The sequence below is a fragment of the Triticum urartu genome, chromosome 1 (assembly GCF_003073215.2).
Source record: "Triticum urartu cultivar G1812 chromosome 1, Tu2.1, whole genome shotgun sequence".
Classification (NCBI taxonomy): Eukaryota; Viridiplantae; Streptophyta; class Magnoliopsida; order Poales; family Poaceae; genus Triticum; species Triticum urartu.
Window position 1 is genome coordinate 182,599,009 of NC_053022.1, and position 7,790 is coordinate 182,606,798.

At 39.6% G+C, this 7,790-nt stretch overlaps 1 long non-coding RNA gene across 4 annotated transcripts; it reads left to right on the forward strand.

Moving 5' to 3' along the window:
* The first annotated feature begins 1,767 nt into the window (after positions 1-1,767).
* On the forward strand, positions 1,768-5,193 carry LOC125553371. Of its 4 annotated transcripts, XR_007304041.1 has the most exons (5): positions 1,768-2,194; positions 3,754-3,846; positions 3,930-4,051; positions 4,487-4,543; positions 4,836-5,193. It is a non-coding gene; the product is annotated as an uncharacterized LOC125553371 (long non-coding RNA). The 4 variants fall into 4 exon arrangements; XR_007304039.1 differs by having other exon boundaries at positions 1,768-3,846; XR_007304038.1 differs by lacking the exon at positions 3,754-3,846.
* Positions 5,194-7,790: the final 2,597 nt, after the last annotated feature.

A 7,790-nucleotide genomic window follows, 5' to 3' on the forward strand; every position in this document is an offset into this window, starting at 1 on the left:
CGAAGCCGCCGTCACCTCCTGTTCTTCATCGGGAGGCCAGATCTGGAGTCCGTTTGGGGCCCCAGAGAGGGGGATCTTTGTTCTTCATCATCACCAACCCTTCTTCATCGCCAATTCCATGATGCTCCCCACCGGGAGTGAGTAATTCCTTCGTAGGCTCGCTAGTCGGTGAGGAGTTGGATGAGATTCATCATGTAATAAAGTTAGTTTTGTTAGGGCTTGATCCCTAGTATCCACTATGTTCTAAGATTGATGTTGCTATGACTTTGCCATGCTTAATGCTTGTCACTTTGGACCCGGGTGCCCTGATTTCAGATCTGAACCGTCTATGTTATCACCATTATATCCATGTTCTAGATCCGATCTTGCAAGTTATAGTCACCTACTACGTGTTATGATCCGGTAAACCCCGGAGTGACAATAGTCGGGACCACTCCCGATGATGACCGTAGTTTGAGAGTTCATGTATTCACCGCGTGTTAATGCTTTGTTCCAGTTCTCTATTAAAAAGGGGCCTTAATATCCCTTAGTTTCCAATAGGACCTCCCTGCCACGGGAGGGTAGGACAAAAGATGTCATGCAAGTTCTTTTCATAAGCACGTATGACTATTTACGGAATACATGCCTACATTATATTGATGAACTGGAGTTAGTGCCGTATCGCCCTAGGTTATAACTGTCTCATGATGAATATCATCCAACAAGTCACCGATCCAATGCCTACGAATTTATCCTATATTGTTCTTGCTAAGTTACTATTGCTATCGTTACTGTTGCACTTGTTACAAAACTACTGCTATCGCTGTTACCGTTACTGTTAGTGCTGTCACTATTATCAAAACTATCATATTACTTTGCTACTGATCATGTTGCCGCAGATAATTAATCTCCAGGTGTGGTTGAATTGACAACTCAGCTGCTAATACCTTCAAATATTCTTTGGCTATCTTTGTGTCAAATCTATAAATTTGGGTTGAATACTCTACCCTCGAAAACTGTTGCGATCCCCTATACTTGTGGGTTATCAAGACCTTTTTCTGGCGCTGTTGCCGGGGAGCATAGTTATATTTGTTGAGTCACTTGGGATTATTATCATATTATCACTATGAAGATTCTGAAGGATGCTAAGACTAAGATTTTTCCCTCAAAGACGAGGGGAGGTAAGGAACTACCATCCAGTTCTGCTTTAGATTTACCTTCTGTTATAAGTAAACTCACAACACCACCACATGCTATTAATTCTGATATGTCGCAAGTTATTGATGATGCTAGTACCTTACTTGATAATGATGATGTACCACTTTGTTGAATTTCTTGATAAACAAATTGCTAGAGTAATACAACATGATGTTGTTGAATCTGATGATGAGGTTGAAACTGAATCTCTTGAAACACCTGGTAGAACTAGCATTCCTAGATATGAATTGCCTAAGATACCAGAAGGTTATGTTATGAATGAGGAGACAACTAGAGATATTTTTACTTGTAGGGATAGAAATGATCTAGAGAAATTATTATGCAAGTACACTACTAGAAATCCATGATTTACCTAGGGCCAAGGCCTTCACCTAGAGCTTATTAATCTCCTTAAGGGAAAGAAAAGTAATGAACAGTACCACTCTAGGGAAAGACATTTCTGTTGAAAAAAAAACTGGAAAATAAAATTTCCTAAGTCCCGGTGCCACGTGCATACCATCCACTCCGAAAAAACACGAAGAGATGGCATCCCGCGTCGACGCGCGCGCCTTTTATCCCCCCAGGACCCATTCTGCAGTGAGATAGCGAAGGGAGAAGGGCGCGCAGTGCCAAAAATTTCGACTAAATTAGGTCTCCTTCACCCGTGCCTCAAAGCGTTCGACGCCGCCGGAGAAAATCTCCCCCACTCTTCTGTCCGCAATCTTCCTCTCCCACATCGCCATGGCCCGCCGCGCGCCACCACCCCGCCGCGCCCCTACCGGCCCTGATCCGCCGCGTCGTCTCTTCTTTCCCTTCTCTGCCACGGATCTGACTGCCGCCACCACCGTCGCCTCCGCAACGCCACGTCGACCTCGATCTCCTCCTCGACGCGGTTGTTCCCGATGAGCTCCTCCCCGATGGCCCCCTCTCCTGCACCTCGAGCAGTACGGCGAGGACAACGGCATCCACCTCACCGCTAGATCAAGATCGCATCCACCACCTCGACTTCTCTCCAAAGGTTCTCTCCCTGTCTCTCAAACTCTGGTTTAGGTAGATTTATATGTTCTGATGTGTTCGGTGTGCAGATAAAGCAAGCGATGCTCGTCTCTGTGATTTGCTTGTTAAGAAATTATGCATAGATTACCTGACTGCTGCTTTCGGTTAGCTTGCCGTTGTGGTAGAATATCAGTTTGCCCTTTGCACGTCCGCTTCTGCAGGTTTAGTAGTACATGTCTATCAATTTAGGTGTTTCAGCTTGCACGTTTTGTCCAGATCCAGAACTTAAAAGTAGCACTTTCACCTAAGAGATCTAGCAGGTAAATCTTTTTAGTTCAAGTTCAGATTTAAAGACAGATATATGGTATCTAGGATGCAGGTTGGCCATGCTCGTAGTGGCAGAGCTTGAAAGAAATCTAAGGAGGGGCAAAGAAAAATATAATCAAATAAAAAATCATATCTCTGTAAGGGATGCAAGCGGACAACGTCTGCATATCCGCGAAGCAAAAATTACACTATCTTTGTTACTTTAACAACCATGTTAGTTTATTTTTTTCCTTCTGCAGACGCTCATGAACGCCGTCCACTTAAACAAGTTAGATTTTGCAGAATATTGAGAACATAGATAATTACATTGATCTTATCCACATTAGATTACAAAATACATTTCTGACATTAATTATATATAAGCTACTTTGTAACAAATGAAACTGAACCAAAATACTAATTAAATATGGAGTATTGAGTTAATCACTAAAGATCAACTCTTTGTTTCTTTCCGCTCCTAAATTGCATAAGAAATTCATGGCTGTGATTTTACTCTCTGTGCTTAACACAAGCTACTGGATAGTAAATCATCTTCCAACATATTACTATGTAGCATTGTCTTATTAATCTTCAGAGTAGAAAATACACGCTCGACACTTGTTGTAGAAAATGTAAAATCAATGGTCTTTCTTTTAACCATTACATCTCTAAAAACAATTTTTAATTAGAACTACAACTAGTTAAGATGAAACATGCAAGAATCTACACTGAAAAGGTGTAATCATAAGAGTTGGACTCCAGTATAGCAGGATTAAATTCCAGGCTAGACTGCTCTTGCTGCTCACAACCTCACTTTTACGCAATGCTGGCAGTGGCCTGATGACTAAGCACCACCGTGACTAGAGGAGCCCAGGAGCTCTAAGCACCAGCCTCAGGCATCTGGCCCCAACGCCGGCAAGCTCTAGTTGTCTGTGTCCCGGTTCCCTGACCCCCGCTCACGCGTCGCCGGTCGCAAAGTCCACGCTAGACAAAAGAGCATAAGACACACTACAGTATTGGGTCGCTGCTTGTTTTTCTCCGATGCAGAGCGCGAGAAGGATGTGTTAACTGCCGTATTGGTTGTAGTGTGCAGTACTACTACCTAGTACTAAAAAAATTCCTTTTCGCTGGGCGGTGACCGCCCAGGTTTGCCCCCATGAAGCTCCGCCATTGCATGCTAGTGCCCTGGATACTATGGCAACTAGATTGTTGATTGTTTGTGTGGGCAAAGCAACCAAAGTTGTTGATAGGTACTCTTTTGTCCTCTCTTTTCAGGGAAATTGTGATGGTTGCTGGAACAATCTTCCTTCTAATGATCCCATTTCAGTTTTAAGTTCTCAGTTGCTATGACTTGGAATGATATCCTTGGTAGTTGTCTCTCTTGCACAGCTGCACTACCTTTTTGTTAACTTAAAACATATTTCCTGACTGAATGTTTTCGTGATTTAAAGGTACCAAGGATTGTTTAGAGATTACATTGTTGTTTTCTAGCTTGGAGAAGCAACATCAACTTGGGATGCAGATTCACCAATATATGTATATGCGTCTCATAGGGGGGAGCTCTTGCACGGATGTAAGACCATTTTGCTTCTGCCAGTTATAGATTTTAGAGTGATGGTTTGCTTAAATTCGTCTCCATGCATAAAATCAACATCTAATGGAGTATTAGCAAATTATTTTACCTTTGTTATTGTAATTGGGAGCTATGAATACCATATCAATAGATTTAGTATATTTTGATTGCATAGTCTCTTTTGTGCTATTTTCTGCAGCTCAAATTCAGGTGAAACTTTACAGAACTAGGGGAACACTAATCCATAGAGCTATCCTTTCCTTTGCTTCGTTTTTCCTGTAGAACAGAGTAAGCATGATCTAAGTAGTGTATACGGAACACATCGCTTAACTGGCCATGTATGTATTTTAATCTATTTGAGACACGACTAATGTACAAGTTGATTTACATGAGCATGCCCATGTATGTTTTCACAACCGGGCCCTTATCTTGCAGATCCTTGAAACGAGCCAAGAACCACTAAATTTGTGTGCTCAGGAACATGCAGATCATGTAAGTTTTCTGAAAATAACTTTGGATTATACAAAATTTGTATGTTCCTGCAATTCTGATGTTCAAATGCATGCTTCTGTGATGTGCAAAGCGTAATGTGGTGATATGTATGGTTCTGCTGCTTCCGTGCGAAGCATGATCATATATTTTCATTGCCAGGGCTATGTGGGCTGTGGGGAGGGATTACATTCTCCTGTCCATATTGTGCAAATTATGATTATGCTACCAAAATTCTACCAGAATATTCAAGCCTCATAACTATGTGCTAAACTGCTTGTCAGCATAATTTCAGGACCATAATGTCACTTTGGATGCTTCTCCCCAAGATTTGAATCTGGAGCCTGACGCAGGTGTTGCAGGGATGGTTGGATTTTTATTGATAATGCATCTGGAATTAACTCACTCGGCTCTATCTCTCTTGGGAAGGCAACCCCTTGATAGTTAATGATTTTGGGTGCATGTATAGATAGCATGTTGTAACAAGTTTTTTTGATACTCAGCGTGACCAACATTGCTTGTACATATTGGTCAAGGTGTTCTACTTGCAATAACTAACTTCAGCTATAGCTATATTTTTTGAATTTGGCTTTAAGTTGACCATCTATCTGATGTATGTGTTCATTCATTATGAATTTGATGTGTATGATGAATTTTGGATGTGATTTATAAATTTGAAATATTGCTTTGAATTTAATTATTTGAATTATGGTATATATGAATTTTAATTTGAATTTATATTCAAATTGCATATTTGTACATGAAAGGTATGAATATGATGTATCCCTAGGGTATTGTTCAAACATTTGGTAGGGAAAGAGCTCTAGGGAAAGTTGTGGTGTGGCATAATTTAGATGGACCCCACAATCTTTCCCTAGGGTTTGTGCCCCTAGGTAAAGATGGTTTCGCTAGAGCTTGCCTCATGCACTCAGGGAAAGAGCTCTTTCCCGACTATACTACACCTAGGGTTCTTTACCTAGGGCAAGCTCTAGGTAAAGTCTTTCCCTATGGTTTTTTGCATTTCACCTATGGTATATGGCCCTAGGTAAAATGTGGATTTCTAGTAGTGGTATAAAGAACAATCTCTGAATGCTAGAATGAAATATGATCCCAAGTTTGCTACTTCATCTATTTTTATTGATAATAAATATTATGAATTCTTTGTCGACCCAGAGTTAATTACTTTGGTTGAATCTGATCCTTTCCATGGTTATGAAACTGAAACTGTTGTGGCACATCTTACTAAGTTGAATGACATAGCCACCCTTTTTACTCATGATGAGCAAACTCGCTATTACTTTATTCTCAAATTATTTCCGTTCTCATTAAAGGGTGATGCTAAAGCTTGATACAATACTCTTGCTCCTGGTTGTGTGCGTAGTCCACAGGATATGATTTATTACTTCTCTAAAAAATATTTCCCTGCCCATAAGAAACAAGCTGCTTTACAGGAAACATTTAACTTTGTTCAAATTAAATAAGAGAGTCTCCCACAAGCTTGGGGAGGCTTTGCCAATTACTTAATGCTTTGCCTGATCATCCTCTTAAGAAAAATGAAATACTTGATATCTTCTATAATGGACTAACCGATGCTTCTAGGTATTTCCTACATAGTTGTGCTGGTTGTGTTTTTAGGGAACAAACTGTTGGTCAAGTTGAAGAATTATTGAATAATATATTGAAAAATTATGATGATTGGACTCTTACTGAACCACCGGCTAAACCCACTCCAAAGAAGAGGGGTATATTATATCTCAGTCTTGAATATATGCAAGAGGCAAAGAAATCTATGAAGGAAAAAGGTATTAAAGCTAAGGATGTTAAACATTTACCTCATATTGAAGAAATACAAGGGCTTAATACACCACCACCTCCTAAGGTGGTAGAGGTAAATTCTCTTATGAAGTTCAATGATAATGACAATCCTCACAATATGCACCCTAGCCAATGCCTTTATGAGTTTGAAAACTACATTAGAAAATAAGATCACTTCAATGCAAATGTTATGAAAGAGTTGAAATACAATTCTGATATGATTGCTCGCTTGAGTGACTTGTTATTTAGAATCTCAAATGATGTTAGAGGTGTTGTAAAGCATGCTTCTATGGTTCAAACTAAGTTAGAACACGTTGCTAAATCTCAAAGAGAATTGCTTGATGAAATGAATAATAATATACATGACTTTGCTGTTAGAGTTGCAACTAGAGGAGGTAAAATGACTCAGGAACCACTTTATCCCGAGGGACACCCAAAAAGAATAGAACAAGACACACAGAGAAATAACACTAATGCACCTAGGCCTTCTAGAAAGAAAAAGAAGAACAAAAATGATAGGACTTCACATGGTTCTAGTGAACCTGAAATAGAAAAACCTCTTGATAATGATAATGAAACTTCTATCTCAGATGCTGAAACTCAATCTGGTAATGAACACTCACCTTCTGATAATGAGAAAGTTAATGATGAGGTTCATGAGAATACCCAAACAAATAATGAAAAAGAACCAGATAATGATGTTGATAAAGAACCACCTGTTGATCTTGATAACCCACAACCTAAGAATAAAATGCATGATAAAAGTGACTTTATGGCTAGAAAACACGGTAAAGAAAGAGAACCATGGGTTCAAAAACCTATGCCTTTTCCACCTAAGTCAACTAAAAATAATGATGATGAAGAATTTGAACGCTTTGCTGAAATGCTGAGGCCAGTCTTTTTGCGTACTCGCTTGACTGATATCCTTAAAATGCGTCCTTATGCAAAGTATATGAAAGACATCATCACTAATAAAAGAAAAATACCGGAAGCTGAAATCTCCACTATGCTGGCTAATTATACTTTTAAAGATGGAGTACCTAAAAAACTTGGAGATATGGGGATACCAACTATACATTGCTCCATCAAAAAGAATTACTCCCTCTGTTCACTTTTATAAGACCTTGAAGACATTTCAGACAATGTGCAAAACAGCCTATTTTGAATTGTCTGAAACAACTTACAAAAGTGAACGGAGGGAGTATGTGAAAACTGCTTTGTGTGATTTAGGAGCTGGTGTTAGTGTTATGCATTTCTCTTTATATAAAAGACTTGATTTGAATAAACTCACACCTACCGAAATATCTTTGCAAATGGCTGATAAATCAACTGCCATACCTATCGGTATTTGTGAGGATGTGCCCATTGTTGTTGCTAATGTTACTATTTTGACTGACTTTGTTATACTTGAGATGCCCGAGGACGACAACATGTC